This window comes from Sinohyriopsis cumingii, unplaced genomic scaffold (genome assembly GCF_028554795.1).
Source record: "Sinohyriopsis cumingii isolate HCF-2022 unplaced genomic scaffold, ASM2855479v2 utg003322l, whole genome shotgun sequence".
Classification (NCBI taxonomy): Eukaryota; Metazoa; Mollusca; class Bivalvia; order Unionida; family Unionidae; genus Sinohyriopsis; species Sinohyriopsis cumingii.
The window spans coordinates 208,894-224,161 of NW_028316456.1; the positions used below are offsets into that span (position 1 = coordinate 208,894).

Here is a 15,268-nt window from a genome sequence, read left to right on the forward strand (position 1 = left end):
CGTCCTCAGTGTAGATACAGAAGATAGCTTAAACAATCCTACAAGCAAAAAGATCTTTAAAACTATATTCACTTTACAGATGAAATGACCATGGTCAACATCAAAAGTACACAGACAAGATGATAACTGATTTAATGTATACAAAACGAGTTCATTCCTAATCTAAATACGATGAACAATTTTATGTCATGCATGATAATATAAACAACTTTAAAAAGGGACTATGAATGCTAATAGATAATTAAATAGATAATCTCTTCTTTTCCAAATGAAACCAAACCTCTAGGACGTTGTATCGACAGGAAGTAATGAACATGCTTCAGTCACCTAAATTACAGTTTAATAAGTAATCTTTTTGCAACTACTGGAAGGATAATTCTAGCCAAAATATTTTTTATCTACTCTGTCCGAGAGAGTGACTCACGTTTCCATAAAGGTTACATTCTTTTGCTTTCATTACAAGATGAGCTGAGCTTTTCTTGCGAGTCATCTATCGAAATTCCATGCGGTAATCCAAACAAAATAGCATTGTATTTCAAAGTCCAAGAGGAAACACATCGAGTCTTTTCAATTAGCTTCTTTATTTTCAGAGAGATCGTAGCAAAATACAAACGCTGGCAATCTTGTCTTTGAAAAGTGCGTTCCGATTTCCCACCGTTCTGAGTCCAAACTAATGGCCCGACACGCCCATTCTGTCTAGAATCCATCAAAAACCTCCTTAGACACTGCAGAGCCGTTGGTCTTGAAGTTTTGGTCCTTTACCACGGGAGACTATATTGATCGGAGGCATGTTCACCACTGACAGCGGCACACAGGTTATACAAAATCGCACATTGAATCCCAGATTATGCATCCCAGATATCAACTTCAGTCAAAATCAGAGCTCAAAATCCAGGCCCATTGTGAAACCTCCAAATTCACACTTCCAGAATCAGACCTTCAGATTCAGACCACTCTACGGCTTAAGATAACTCCTGCAAAGTGGAATGCTCCAAAATAAAATGTGTTGCTTAATGATATTACTGTGTGACTTGACTTTAAAAATACCCTGATCATGGTGCAATCCACGGCTAGAGAATTCAAGGTAATTTATCTTCCCACTTGAAGCACTTTGCTCGTGCAGCATTGGGTGAACCGAACAGCGTATTTGGATATACCTTAAAACGTCAATAAACGACTCTCGGGGGTAACGCTGTACGGGGAAAAGAAATTTGAGGACATTTTACTTAAGGTATAATGCGTAATCATTAATTACACATACAAATTACTTGACAGTCGACTTTAAGAAAACAAATGAATCAAAGGACCTAATATGAACTAACCAAAGGCTATATATGATGAAAACAATATGGTCATTATGATTTACATATAGGAGATCCATGATATAGTTATATCAGAAAGCCTATAAACAATATAACATTAAACAGATTCATTTCATTGGAGTGAGAAACAGGCGAGCATTCCATAAACACGTGGTGAGGTCTGCAAAGACACATTAGCATGCAAAATGTTTTGTTATATAAGATAAAAGCTATGCAACATTCAACGGAAAGTTCTCTCTTCTGTTGGAACTTACACCATGTCTCTGGGAATATCACTTGACAGAAAGCAATACAAAAGCTTCAACCACCTCAATTCTAGTTGTAAAGGTAATGTTTTTGCAACTACAAGATGGTAATTCCAGCTGAAATAATGTTATACTCACTCTGAATACCTGATTGAATGACTCAATGTTTCACGCTTCCATGAAGGTAACACTCTTTTGCTTTCATTGCTAGACGAGCGGGTTTTTCCATTCGAGTCATCAATCGAAATTTCATGCGCTAAACACAACGAAATGTTATTGTATTTATAAGTCCAAAAGTAACTACACCAAATCTTTTCTATTAGTATCTTTAGTTTACGTGAGATTACAAAGTATACACGATGACAACATTGCCTTTTACAAGCGCGATCCAGTGTTTAATGGACTAATTATATGATACTGTCCATTTATATGTACATTTCCTAGTTCTGTGGAATTCCAACTTTAAAACACAAATACAGCTACTTTGATAATAACTAAAACATGACAAAAACAAAAATACCAAAGAAAACTGGAAACAAATTTTGATGCAATAACAACAAATGGCTATTGCTATCAGGGAATTCTATTTTAGAAGCGGTTACAATGAAAACATTAAAGAAAATCTAATATGGGCATGTACCATTCAAATGTAACTTCGATGATCACCGATAAATTCAGTTTGAGCTCTTTTTATAAACGTTATCTTGTCAATCGTCATTTACTCAATGTCATTCATAGATTTTGCGACGCTGGATCATACACATGAACGTAACCTGGTGAAGGCATACAGCAATAATAAATAAAGCGAGGTATGCATCATTACAACGTACAACATCCATCTTTAAACTTGACATTCATACAATTATCGGAACAGACATTTCATCATCACGGCTCGTTGGTCTAGGGGTATGATTCTCGCTTAGGGTGCGAGAGGTCCCGGGTTCAAATCCCGGACGAGCCCAACATTTTATCATGTTTTAATTTGCCCACTTTGTCGCCATCGATAATATCCTACTTTACTAAAACTTATTAAGCCCACATTTTGTTTTAATTCCTTTAAAGAGCAAAAGCGTCTAACAGCCAAGCCAGATAAGCAATGAAATATACATTTCTTCACTAAGCTCTGAGTAACACCTGTACACAATGACAATCTGATATTGATAACAAAGAATTGTCAATGTAGTGTCATCGTAAATTATCTGACTACATATATGGTATATTATTGCACATTTTTCAGTGGAAAGTAATTATGTGAATACGAGTTGTTGGTATACCAATTTTGTTTTATATAAAATCAAGGGTGCCAAAATACGCTTGAAAAATCAGCGTCCTCAATGTAGCTATAGCGGTTCTTATAATCATGTCTGCAAGCTAATATTCGTCAAAAGACATTTAAAAGTTCATACAGGAGATATATAGACATTTCAATTTATCATGCTTTACAAATGGTATGACCATGGCCAACAACAAGAGTAAACAGATACATTTCTAATCTATCTACGGTGCACAATTGTATCCCATGTATAACGATATAAGCATGGAAATGTAAAAAAGGATTATCAGTGCTAATACTTAACGAATTAAATATATGAAGACCTATCCGAGATGATGCTACACGTCTCTTCTTCCAAATATCTACAGCAATCATAGCCAAAATCACGCCTACAAATCTAGACCAAGAGTGTTTAATAAAAGTCGTTAGGCACGTGGTAAAGATTATTTACACACATTGTCATGCGAAACCTTTTGGTGCATATAACAGCAGTGCACCATTCAAAGCATCGATTATCTCTTCTGTTCCATTTGATACCATGCCTCTGGGACGTTGAATCGACAGCAATGAAAATGCGTCAGCCGCCATAATTTCTAGTTGGAGAGTTCATTCTTTGACACTACTCGAAGGTTAATTCCAGCTTAGATATTTTTTTATACTCCAAATACCGGAAGGAATGACTCAAGGTTTTACATTTCCATGAAGGCAACACTCAGTTTCATTGATTACAAGAGAAGCTGGCTTTTTCTTCCGAGTTATCTATAGGAATTCCATGCGCTAAACAACAGTGATGTGATGCGATTTTGATTTTGAACGTAGCTTTAACAGTTTTTCAGTCATATCGCTTCGATACCTGCAATGTGCCACTTTATAGTGATGTCTAGCAGTGGGGCATCATGCCGCAGACATGTATTATGATATCCCACCCAGTCACATTATCCTAACACCAGGCCGACCAGTCCTAACACTAACCTCTTAATGCTGGGCGCCAAAAGAGGCATCTGGTAGTACCATTTGTGTAAGTACTCCATGTAATATTTGAATACAGTAGTTAAAGAACCCCAAAGCTGAATTAGAAGTATTAACATATATTGTTATGCATCTCTTTATTGAATTGGGATAAAGGGATGGTATTATTATTGTGTTGAAAAAATATGCTAAAGATAATAATTCATTTCTTAATTGTTATGACGAAAATATATTTATTTGTTCAAGTGTATAGTTGGTCCTAATAATTTATATGATCGGCTATGATGAAAGCATTTCCTGTTGGTCGAATTAAACGGATATATTCATACGTCTTAAAATGGCTATATTTTGGTAGCTGACCCTGATGAAACTGAAAATCTACACAATGCTCACAATGGTTACTGACTAGTTCCTGAACGTTAACTGCTAAGAAGGAATGTCTAAGCAACTTTTAAAAAAGAACAGTAAACGAACTAGTGTTTTAACAGTATGAAGCTGGGATGGTGTTGTATTTAGCGAAGACACATTTTGTGGACTTTTCGTAAGTGGTTTTTTGACACTTATCATATGTCAATGTCATTTATATATTCTGCCACGCTGTATCATAAAACTTGACCGTAAGCTAGCAAAACCATACAGTAATGACAAAATCCACTGAGGTATGCTGCATTAAATGTTTAGCCAACACTATTAAACTTGTCATACAGGCAATTATCGGAACAGATATAATTTTTAACTACGGCTCGTTGGTCTAGGGGTATGATTCTCGCTTCGGGTGCGAGAGGTCCCGGGTTCAAATCCCGGACGAGCCCAATATTTTATTATGTTTCACGTCGTTACTATAATGCCGAATCTTTCTTCACTTTTTTCTAAACTCTTCATTTTAATTGTTTCAAATAGCACAAAACATCTCACCGCTAAACCTGGTCACATGCACTAATACATATATGTAACTAAAAGTATATATCTACACAAAGGTCTGATTAACATTTGTGTACAATGACATATTGACAAAAACATCAGTGCAAGACAAATGTGTGCCTAAAGAGTGACAGGTGTATTCGACAGCATAAATCGTTGGTCAAAGGAACTGGTTATATCTTTGGGTATCATAACTCTCGTTCAGCATGTAATTCAGTAACAGGAAGGTCTAAACATTAGACACCTGGCCTGCACTAATGACAACGAAATAGAATCGTAAATATTGTGACTGAATGTGTGATATTTGGTCACACATTTTCAATACAAAGAATTATGTGAATGTGACTTGGTGCTATATCAGTTATTTATAAAAGAAAACGAGACGATATTCGCATGAAAAATTAGCGTCCTCTTTGTATTTATATACGATAGTACAACCAAACCTGTAAACAAATATTCTACAAAAAAGACATTAAGAACTATATACACAAGGTATATTGAAAATTAAATCTCATCGAACTTTGCTGATGACATGATCAAGGCCATCATCAAGAGCACACATAGAAATGATGATTGGTATAACAGCTATAAAACGAGAAGGTACTCATTTCTTATCTCTGTGCGACGCACGATTTTATCCCATGTATGATGGTTTTAGTTCTAAAGATGTCCATTTTCTATAGCTGTCAGAATTGTAATATAGATAAGCAGATTAGCTTGCGCATGTCACGTATAAGTCTAGACAAGTGAAAACAGCAATGACAATTCGATAATCAATAGTATGTATCTTTCATCTAATAACGTCATATCTACATGACGATATTCAGATTAAATAATATCAAAGAAAGTAGAAATTGAACAATTTGTTACATTGTTTCGATGAGATAATACATCACATTAATCAGTCGAGTAATATTGCCTTTCAACACCAATTACTACATAGTTGTTGAAAAACCTATATTCTTCAATGAGTGTTCCCAAAACTTAACAGAAATTTCAACAATCTGGAACACACAAAAACAATTGGATGCAGATCTTTCTGTTTCTCTTATGGCGCTAAATAAGTTGTAGTAGATTTTGTTGTTATCGAATAATGGTTTTCAGACATCGTAGCGATATGTCTGAAAAATTCATAACATTGAAGTAATGTATCATTGACCAGTATCCACCATAACTAAATATCACTTCGCATTAAATTGCAAAGACTATTCGTTGCTGTAAGCCGAAGGATGGAAACAAAATACAAAGAATGCGTGACATAATTCTGCTCATCGTGAAATATAGTATACATGTAATGCATTGAACATGTAAAGCTTTATCATTTGATTTATATATTCTGTTTATCAATGTTTCAAAAGTCTGTTTCAGTATTTTGATGCAATTTAACCTTTAAATACTATTACAAAATGTCCTTTATCATACATCTGATCGTCACTGATAAGTTCAGTTTTAGCACATTTCACAAGCGTTATCTTGTCAGTCGTCATTACCCAACGTCATCTATGGATTTTGCAACGCTGTATCATAAAACATGAAAGTAACTTGGTGCAGGTATACATCAATGATAAAAAGATGGAGATATGCTGCATTATACTATACAACTTCCATCATTAATCTTCACATTCTCTTTTTCGACACGGCTCGTTGGTCTAGGGGTATGATTCTCGCTTAGGGTGCGAGAGGTCCCGGGTTCAAATCCCGGACGAGTCCAACGTTTTTAATCATGTTTCTACTTCGTCCACTTTGTCTCGATGTTTGCAAATATTCTTCAAGAGACATTAAACAATATATATGAGATTGATGGATATTTCAATCGTATTTGACTTTACATATGACATGAATGTGACCAACATAAAGAGTACACAATGTGATAACTGATAGAGCATTACAAACCGAGAACGAGTTCATATCTAATGTATCCACGATGCATGATTTTATCCATTGTATGATGCTATAAACAAGAGAATATAACAAGGGATCATCAGTCCTAATATATACTTAAGGAATTATATATATATATATATATATATATATATATATATATATATATATATATATATATATATATATATATATATATATATATATATAATTGTGTGTGTGAGTGTGATTTGAATTTTTAACGTAGCTTTAACAATCTTTTGAGTCATATCGCTACGATGTCCGCAGTGATGTCTAGCACCGGGGCATCATGACACAGACATGTAGCATGATGTCCCACTCAGTCACATTATCCTGAAACAAGGTCAACCAGTCCTATATCTAACCTCTTAATGCTGAGCGACTAGCGATTTATGCCGATAAATCAGTCTTTCACCCGTGATGATGCTGATTCTCTGATGAGGGGCTGATACCACAACATCGTCCATCAGTATCAACACAGATTTGTGGTGTTGATTTATCGGACTATTTGCGAGGCAGCTGTTAATACCATTTTTATGTCCTTTGTACGACTCGCCCGTGAATTGAAACTCCAACCTCCCGCATCCGAGGCGGACGCTCAAACCACTAGCCCACCGGAGCGGTCCAACACGGTAAAGAAACTTATTGCAATAGCAAAATGTGTACTGCTTTTAGGGATTCTATTATAAGCCGTCGAAATCAAAACATTAAAGAAACTTCGATTAAAGCCTTCAACTTAATTGATCTCTTATTCGTTGTTTTTTGATAATTTGTAGACTGTTAAACAAAATTAAAAGAACTACATTTTGAAAACAAATAATTCAAGGTATTAGTATACGGCTTGATTGTGTTCACTTTCGAAAGAACACAATATTGAAGCAAGTAAACCTGAACAGTACACTTTATAGTCAAATTTCTTTTCACATTAGATTGCGAAGACAATGTGTAGCTGTAAGCCGGTGGATAGGAAATTACGTCATAGTATAGATGCGTGAAAATTCTGCAGACTTTAAAGTACAATATACAGGTAAGGCATTGAAACAATACGCAATAACCATTTGACTTGTTTATTCTCTTTATCAATTCTTTTACAATTATTTTTGTCCAGCCATTGCGCGCGCATTTTAATTTTACCTTAATTGTAAGAAATATTCTTAAATCTCTGAACGTCACTAAGTTTATTTTGGGCACTTTTCATAAGTGAGTTGTTGTCATTTATAATCAGTCAATGTTATGTATAGATTTGGCCACGAAGTATCATAAATCATGAATGTAACCAAGTAAACACATACATCATTGATAAATCAATCGAGTTATGCTGCATTAAAATGTACACCTTACAAAATTAAACTTGATACGCATGTTATTATCGGAAAAATCTTATTTTCAACACGGCTTGTTGATATAGGGGTGTTATTCTTGCATAGGGAGCGAGAAGTCCCGAACGAGCGCAACAGTTTAGCATGTGTTATGCTGCCCAATTTGTGGTGATCGATACAATAATGTTGAATTTTTCTTCACTTTAAATTTCTAAACTCACTATCTGTTTAATTGCTTCAAGGAGCACAAACGTCTAACAGCTAGGCTAGTCTCTGCATGAATTAAATATATGTAATGAAATATATATTTATACACTAAGCTCGATCAACACCTGTGTACAATGGCAGATTGATGATAAATGTATAATCATTACATACATGTCCTTCCCTAATTGACTATGAAACGGCATCGTAAATTATGTGACAACGTATGCGATTTTGCTTCACACTTTTAAGTACAAAGAATCATGTGACTGAGTTGGTGTTATTCCACTTATTTATAAGAACAAGGTTGACAACATACGCTTGAAAACTTAGCGTCCTCAGTGTAGATACAGAAGATAGCTTAAACAATCCTACAAGCAAAAAGATCTTTAAAACTATATTCACTTTACAGATGAAATGACCATGGTCAACATCAAAAGTACACAGACAAGATGATAACTGATTTAATGTATACAAAACGAGTTCATTCCTAATCTAAATACGATGAACAATTTTATGTCATGCATGATAATATAAACAACTTTAAAAAGGGACTATGAATGCTAATAGATAATTAAATAGATAATCTCTTCTTTTCCAAATGAAACCAAACCTCTAGGACGTTGTATCGACAGGAAGTAATGAACATGCTTCAGTCACCTAAATTACAGTTTAATAAGTAATCTTTTTGCAACTACTGGAAGGATAATTCTAGCCAAAATATTTTTTATCTACTCTGTCCGAGAGAGTGACTCACGTTTCCATAAAGGTTACATTCTTTTGCTTTCATTACAAGATGAGCTGAGCTTTTCTTGCGAGTCATCTATCGAAATTCCATGCGGTAATCCAAACAAAATAGCATTGTATTTCAAAGTCCAAGAGGAAACACATCGAGTCTTTTCAATTAGCTTCTTTATTTTCAGAGAGATCGTAGCAAAATACAAACGCTGGCAATCTTGTCTTTGAAAAGTGCGTTCCGATTTCCCACCGTTCTGAGTCCAAACTAATGGCCCGACACGCCCATTCTGTCTAGAATCCATCAAAAACCTCCTTAGACACTGCAGAGCCGTTGGTCTTGAAGTTTTGGTCCTTTACCACGGGAGACTATATTGATCGGAGGCATGTTCACCACTGACAGCGGCACACAGGTTATACAAAATCGCACATTGAATCCCAGATTATGCATCCCAGATATCAACTTCAGTCAAAATCAGAGCTCAAAATCCAGGCCCATTGTGAAACCTCCAAATTCACACTTCCAGAATCAGACCTTCAGATTCAGACCACTCTACGGCTTAAGATAACTCCTGCAAAGTGGAATGCTCCAAAATAAAATGTGTTGCTTAATGATATTACTGTGTGACTTGACTTTAAAAATACCCTGATCATGGTGCAATCCACGGCTAGAGAATTCAAGGTAATTTATCTTCCCACTTGAAGCACTTTGCTCGTGCAGCATTGGGTGAACCGAACAGCGTATTTGGATATACCTTAAAACGTCAATAAACGACTCTCGGGGGTAACGCTGTACGGGGAAAAGAAATTTGAGGACATTTTACTTAAGGTATAATGCGTAATCATTAATTACACATACAAATTACTTGACAGTCGACTTTAAGAAAACAAATGAATCAAAGGACCTAATATGAACTAACCAAAGGCTATATATGATGAAAACAATATGGTCATTATGATTTACATATAGGAGATCCATGATATAGTTATATCAGAAAGCCTATAAACAATATAACATTAAACAGATTCATTTCATTGGAGTGAGAAACAGGCGAGCATTCCATAAACACGTGGTGAGGTCTGCAAAGACACATTAGCATGCAAAATGTTTTGTTATATAAGATAAAAGCTATGCAACATTCAACGGAAAGTTCTCTCTTCTGTTGGAACTTACACCATGTCTCTGGGAATATCACTTGACAGAAAGCAATACAAAAGCTTCAACCACCTCAATTCTAGTTGTAAAGGTAATGTTTCTGCAACTACAAGATGGTAATTCCAGCTGAAATAATGTTATACTCACTCTGAATACCTGATTGAATGACTCAATGTTTCACGCTTCCATGAAGGTAACACTCTTTTGCTTTCATTGCTAGACGAGCGGGTTTTTCCATTCGAGTCATCAATCGAAATTTCATGCGCTAAACACAACGAAATGTTATTGTATTTATAAGTCCAAAAGTAACTACACCAAATCTTTTCTATTAGTATCTTTAGTTTACGTGAGATTACAAAGTATACACGATGACAACATTGCCTTTTACAAGCGCGATCCAGTGTTTAATGGACTAATTATATGATACTGTCCATTTATATGTACATTTCCTAGTTCTGTGGAATTCCAACTTTAAAACACAAATACAGCTACTTTGATAATAACTAAAACATGACAAAAACAAAAATACCAAAGAAAACTGGAAACAAATTTTGATGCAATAACAACAAATGGCTATTGCTATCAGGGAATTCTATTTTAGAAGCGGTTACAATGAAAACATTAAAGAAAATCTAATATGGGCATGTACCATTCAAATGTAACTTCGATGATCACCGATAAATTCAGTTTGAGCTCTTTTTATAAACGTTATCTTGTCAATCGTCATTTACTCAATGTCATTCATAGATTTTGCGACGCTGGATCATACACATGAACGTAACCTGGTGAAGGCATACAGCAATAATAAATAAAGCGAGGTATGCATCATTACAACGTACAACATCCATCTTTAAACTTGACATTCATACAATTATCGGAACAGACATTTCATCATCACGGCTCGTTGGTCTAGGGGTATGATTCTCGCTTAGGGTGCGAGAGGTCCCGGGTTCAAATCCCGGACGAGCCCAACATTTTATCATGTTTTAATTTGCCCACTTTGTCGCCATCGATAATATCCTACTTTACTAAAACTTATTAAGCCCACATTTTGTTTTAATTCCTTTAAAGAGCAAAAGCGTCTAACAGCCAAGCCAGATAAGCAATGAAATATACATTTCTTCACTAAGCTCTGAGTAACACCTGTACACAATGACAATCTGATATTGATAACAAAGAATTGTCAATGTAGTGTCATCGTAAATTATCTGACTACATATATGGTATATTATTGCACATTTTTCAGTGGAAAGTAATTATGTGAATACGAGTTGTTGGTATACCAATTTTGTTTTATATAAAATCAAGGGTGCCAAAATACGCTTGAAAAATCAGCGTCCTCAATGTAGCTATAGCGGTTCTTATAATCATGTCTGCAAGCTAATATTCGTCAAAAGACATTTAAAAGTTCATACAGGAGATATATAGACATTTCAATTTATCATGCTTTACAAATGGTATGACCATGGCCAACAACAAGAGTAAACAGATACATTTCTAATCTATCTACGGTGCACAATTGTATCCCATGTATAACGATATAAGCATGGAAATGTAAAAAAGGATTATCAGTGCTAATACTTAACGAATTAAATATATGAAGACCTATCCGAGATGATGCTACACGTCTCTTCTTCCAAATATCTACAGCAATCATAGCCAAAATCACGCCTACAAATCTAGACCAAGAGTGTTTAATAAAAGTCGTTAGGCACGTGGTAAAGATTATTTACACACATTGTCATGCGAAACCTTTTGGTGCATATAACAGCAGTGCACCATTCAAAGCATCGATTATCTCTTCTGTTCCATTTGATACCATGCCTCTGGGACGTTGAATCGACAGCAATGAAAATGCGTCAGCCGCCATAATTCTAGTTGGAGAGTTCATTCTTTGACACTACTCGAAGGTTAATTCCAGCTTAGATATTTTTTTATACTCCAAATACCGGAAGGAATGACTCAAGGTTTTACATTTCCATGAAGGCAACACTCAGTTTCATTGATTACAAGAGAAGCTGGCTTTTTCTTCCGAGTTATCTATAGGAATTCCATGCGCTAAACAACAGTGATGTGATGCGATTTTGATTTTGAACGTAGCTTTAACAGTTTTTCAGTCATATCGCTTCGATACCTGCAATGTGCCACTTTATAGTGATGTCTAGCAGTGGGGCATCATGCCGCAGACATGTATTATGATATCCCACCCAGTCACATTATCCTAACACCAGGCCGACCAGTCCTAACACTAACCTCTTAATGCTGAGCGCCAAAAGAGGCATCTGGTAGTACCATTTGTGTAAGTACTCCATGTAATATTTGAATACAGTAGTTAAAGAACCCCAAAGCTGAATTAGAAGTATTAACATATATTGTTATGCATCTCTTTATTGAATTGGGATAAAGGGATGGTATTATTATTGTGTTGAAAAAATATGCTAAAGATAATAATTCATTTCTTAATTGTTATGACGAAAATATATTTATTTGTTCAAGTGTATAGTTGGTCCTAATAATTTATATGATCGGCTATGATGAAAGCATTTCCTGTTGGTCGAATTAAACGGATATATTCATACGTCTTAAAATGGCTATATTTTGGTAGCTGACCCTGATGAAACTGAAAATCTACACAATGCTCACAATGGTTACTGACTAGTTCCTGAACGTTAACTGCTAAGAAGGAATGTCTAAGCAACTTTTAAAAAAGAACAGTAAACGAACTAGTGTTTTAACAGTATGAAGCTGGGATGGTGTTGTATTTAGCGAAGACACATTTTGTGGACTTTTCGTAAGTGGTTTTTTGACACTTATCATATGTCAATGTCATTTATATATTCTGCCACGCTGTATCATAAAACTTGACCGTAAGCTAGCAAAACCATACAGTAATGACAAAATCCACTGAGGTATGCTGCATTAAATGTTTAGCCAACACTATTAAACTTGTCATACAGGCAATTATCGGAACAGATATAATTTTTAACTACGGCTCGTTGGTCTAGGGGTATGATTCTCGCTTCGGGTGCGAGAGGTCCCGGGTTCAAATCCCGGACGAGCCCAATATTTTATTATGTTTCACGTCGCCCACTTTGTCTCTATCGTTACTATAATGCCGAATCTTTCTTCACTTTTTTCTAAACTCTTCATTTTAATTGTTTCAAATAGCACAAAACATCTCACCGCTAAACCTGGTCACATGCACTAATACATATATGTAACTAAAAGTATATATCTACACAAAGGTCTGATTAACATTTGTGTACAATGACATATTGACAAAAACATCAGTGCAAGACAAATGTGTGCCTAAAGAGTGACAGGTGTATTCGACAGCATAGATCGTTGGTCAAAGGAACTAGTTATATCTTTGGGTATCATAACTCTCGTTCAGCATGTAATTCAGTAACAGGAAGGTCTAAACATTAGACACCTGGCCTGCACTAATGACAACGAAATAGAATCGTAAATATTGTGACTGAATGTGTGATATTTGGTCACACATTTTCAATACAAAGAATTATGTGAATGTGACTTGGTGCTATATCAGTTATTTATAAAAGAAAACGAGACGATATTCGCATGAAAAATTAGCGTCCTCTTTGTATTTATATACGATAGTACAACCAAACCTGTAAACAAATATTCTACAAAAAAGACATTAAGAACTATATACACAAGGTATATTGAAAATTAAATCTCATCGAACTTTGCTGATGACATGATCAAGGCCATCATCAAGAGCACACATAGAAATGATGATTGGTATAACAGCTATAAAACGAGAAGGTACTCATTTCTTATCTCTGTGCGACGCACGATTTTATCCCATGTATGATGGTTTTAGTTCTAAAGATGTCCATTTTCTATAGCTGTCAGAATTGTAATATAGATAAGCAGATTAGCTTGCGCATGTCACGTATAAGTCTAGACAAGTGAAAACAGCAATGACAATTCGATAATCAATAGTATGTATCTTTCATCTAATAACGTCATATCTACATGACGATATTCAGATTAAATAATATCAAAGAAAGTAGAAATTGAACAATTTGTTACATTGTTTCGATGAGATAATACATCACATTAATCAGTCGAGTAATATTGCCTTTCAACACCAATTACTACATAGTTGTTGAAAAACCTATATTCTTCAATGAGTGTTCCCAAAACTTAACAGAAATTTCAACAATCTGGAACACACAAAAACAATTGGATGCAGATCTTTCTGTTTCTCTTATGGCGCTAAATAAGTTGTAGTAGATTTTGTTGTTATCGAATAATGGTTTTCAGACATCGTAGCGATATGTCTGAAAAATTCATAACATTGAAGTAATGTATCATTGACCAGTATCCACCATAACTAAATATCACTTCGCATTAAATTGCAAAGACTATTCGTTGCTGTAAGCCGAAGGATGGAAACAAAATACAAAGAATGCGTGACATAATTCTGCTCATCGTGAAATATAGTATACATGTAATGCATTGAACATGTAAAGCTTTATCATTTGATTTATATATTCTGTTTATCAATGTTTCAAAAGTCTGTTTCAGTATTTTGATGCAATTTAACCTTTAAATACTATTACAAAATGTCCTTTATCATACATCTGATCGTCACTGATAAGTTCAGTTTTAGCACATTTCACAAGCGTTATCTTGTCAGTCGTCATTACCCAACGTCATCTATGGATTTTGCAACGCTGTATCATAAAACATGAAAGTAACTTGGTGCAGGTATACATCAATGATAAAAAGATGGAGATATGCTGCATTATACTATACAACTTCCATCATTAATCTTCACATTCTCTTTGTCGACACGGCTCGTTGGTCTAGGGGTATGATTCTCGCTTAGGGTGCGAGAGGTCCCGGGTTCAAATCCCGGACGAGTCCAACGTTTTTAATCATGTTTCTACTTCGTCCACTTTGTCTCGATGTTTGCAAATATTCTTCAAGAGACATTAAACAATATATATGAGATTGATGGATATTTCAATCGTATTTGACTTTACATATGACATGAATGTGACCAACATAAAGAGTACACAATGTGATAACTGATAGAGCATTACAAACCGAGAACGAGTTCATATCTAATGTATCCACGATGCATGATTTTATCCATTGTATGATGCTATAAACAAGAGAATATAACAAGGGATCATCAGTCCTAATATATACTTAAGGAATTATATATATATATATATATATATATA

The 15,268-nt window shown here is 35.0% G+C and overlaps 6 non-coding genes across 6 annotated transcripts; all 6 read left to right on the top strand.

The window, feature by feature from the left end:
* The first annotated feature begins 2,456 nt into the window (after positions 1 to 2,456).
* On the top strand, positions 2,457 to 2,528 carry Trnap-agg (transfer RNA proline (anticodon AGG)). The gene has a single exon. It is a non-coding gene; the product is annotated as a tRNA-Pro (tRNA).
* Positions 2,529 to 4,549: 2,021 nt separating this feature from the next.
* Positions 4,550 to 4,621, top strand: Trnap-cgg (transfer RNA proline (anticodon CGG)). The gene has a single exon. It is a non-coding gene; the product is annotated as a tRNA-Pro (tRNA).
* A 1,747-nt stretch (positions 4,622 to 6,368) lies between these two features.
* On the top strand, positions 6,369 to 6,440 carry Trnap-agg (transfer RNA proline (anticodon AGG)). The gene has a single exon. It is a non-coding gene; the product is annotated as a tRNA-Pro (tRNA).
* A 4,504-nt stretch (positions 6,441 to 10,944) lies between these two features.
* On the top strand, positions 10,945 to 11,016 carry Trnap-agg (transfer RNA proline (anticodon AGG)). The gene has a single exon. It is a non-coding gene; the product is annotated as a tRNA-Pro (tRNA).
* Positions 11,017 to 13,036: 2,020 nt separating this feature from the next.
* On the top strand, positions 13,037 to 13,108 carry Trnap-cgg (transfer RNA proline (anticodon CGG)). Its single transcript has one exon. It is a non-coding gene; the product is annotated as a tRNA-Pro (tRNA).
* Positions 13,109 to 14,873: 1,765 nt separating this feature from the next.
* On the top strand, positions 14,874 to 14,945 carry Trnap-agg (transfer RNA proline (anticodon AGG)). The gene has a single exon. It is a non-coding gene; the product is annotated as a tRNA-Pro (tRNA).
* Positions 14,946 to 15,268: the final 323 nt, after the last annotated feature.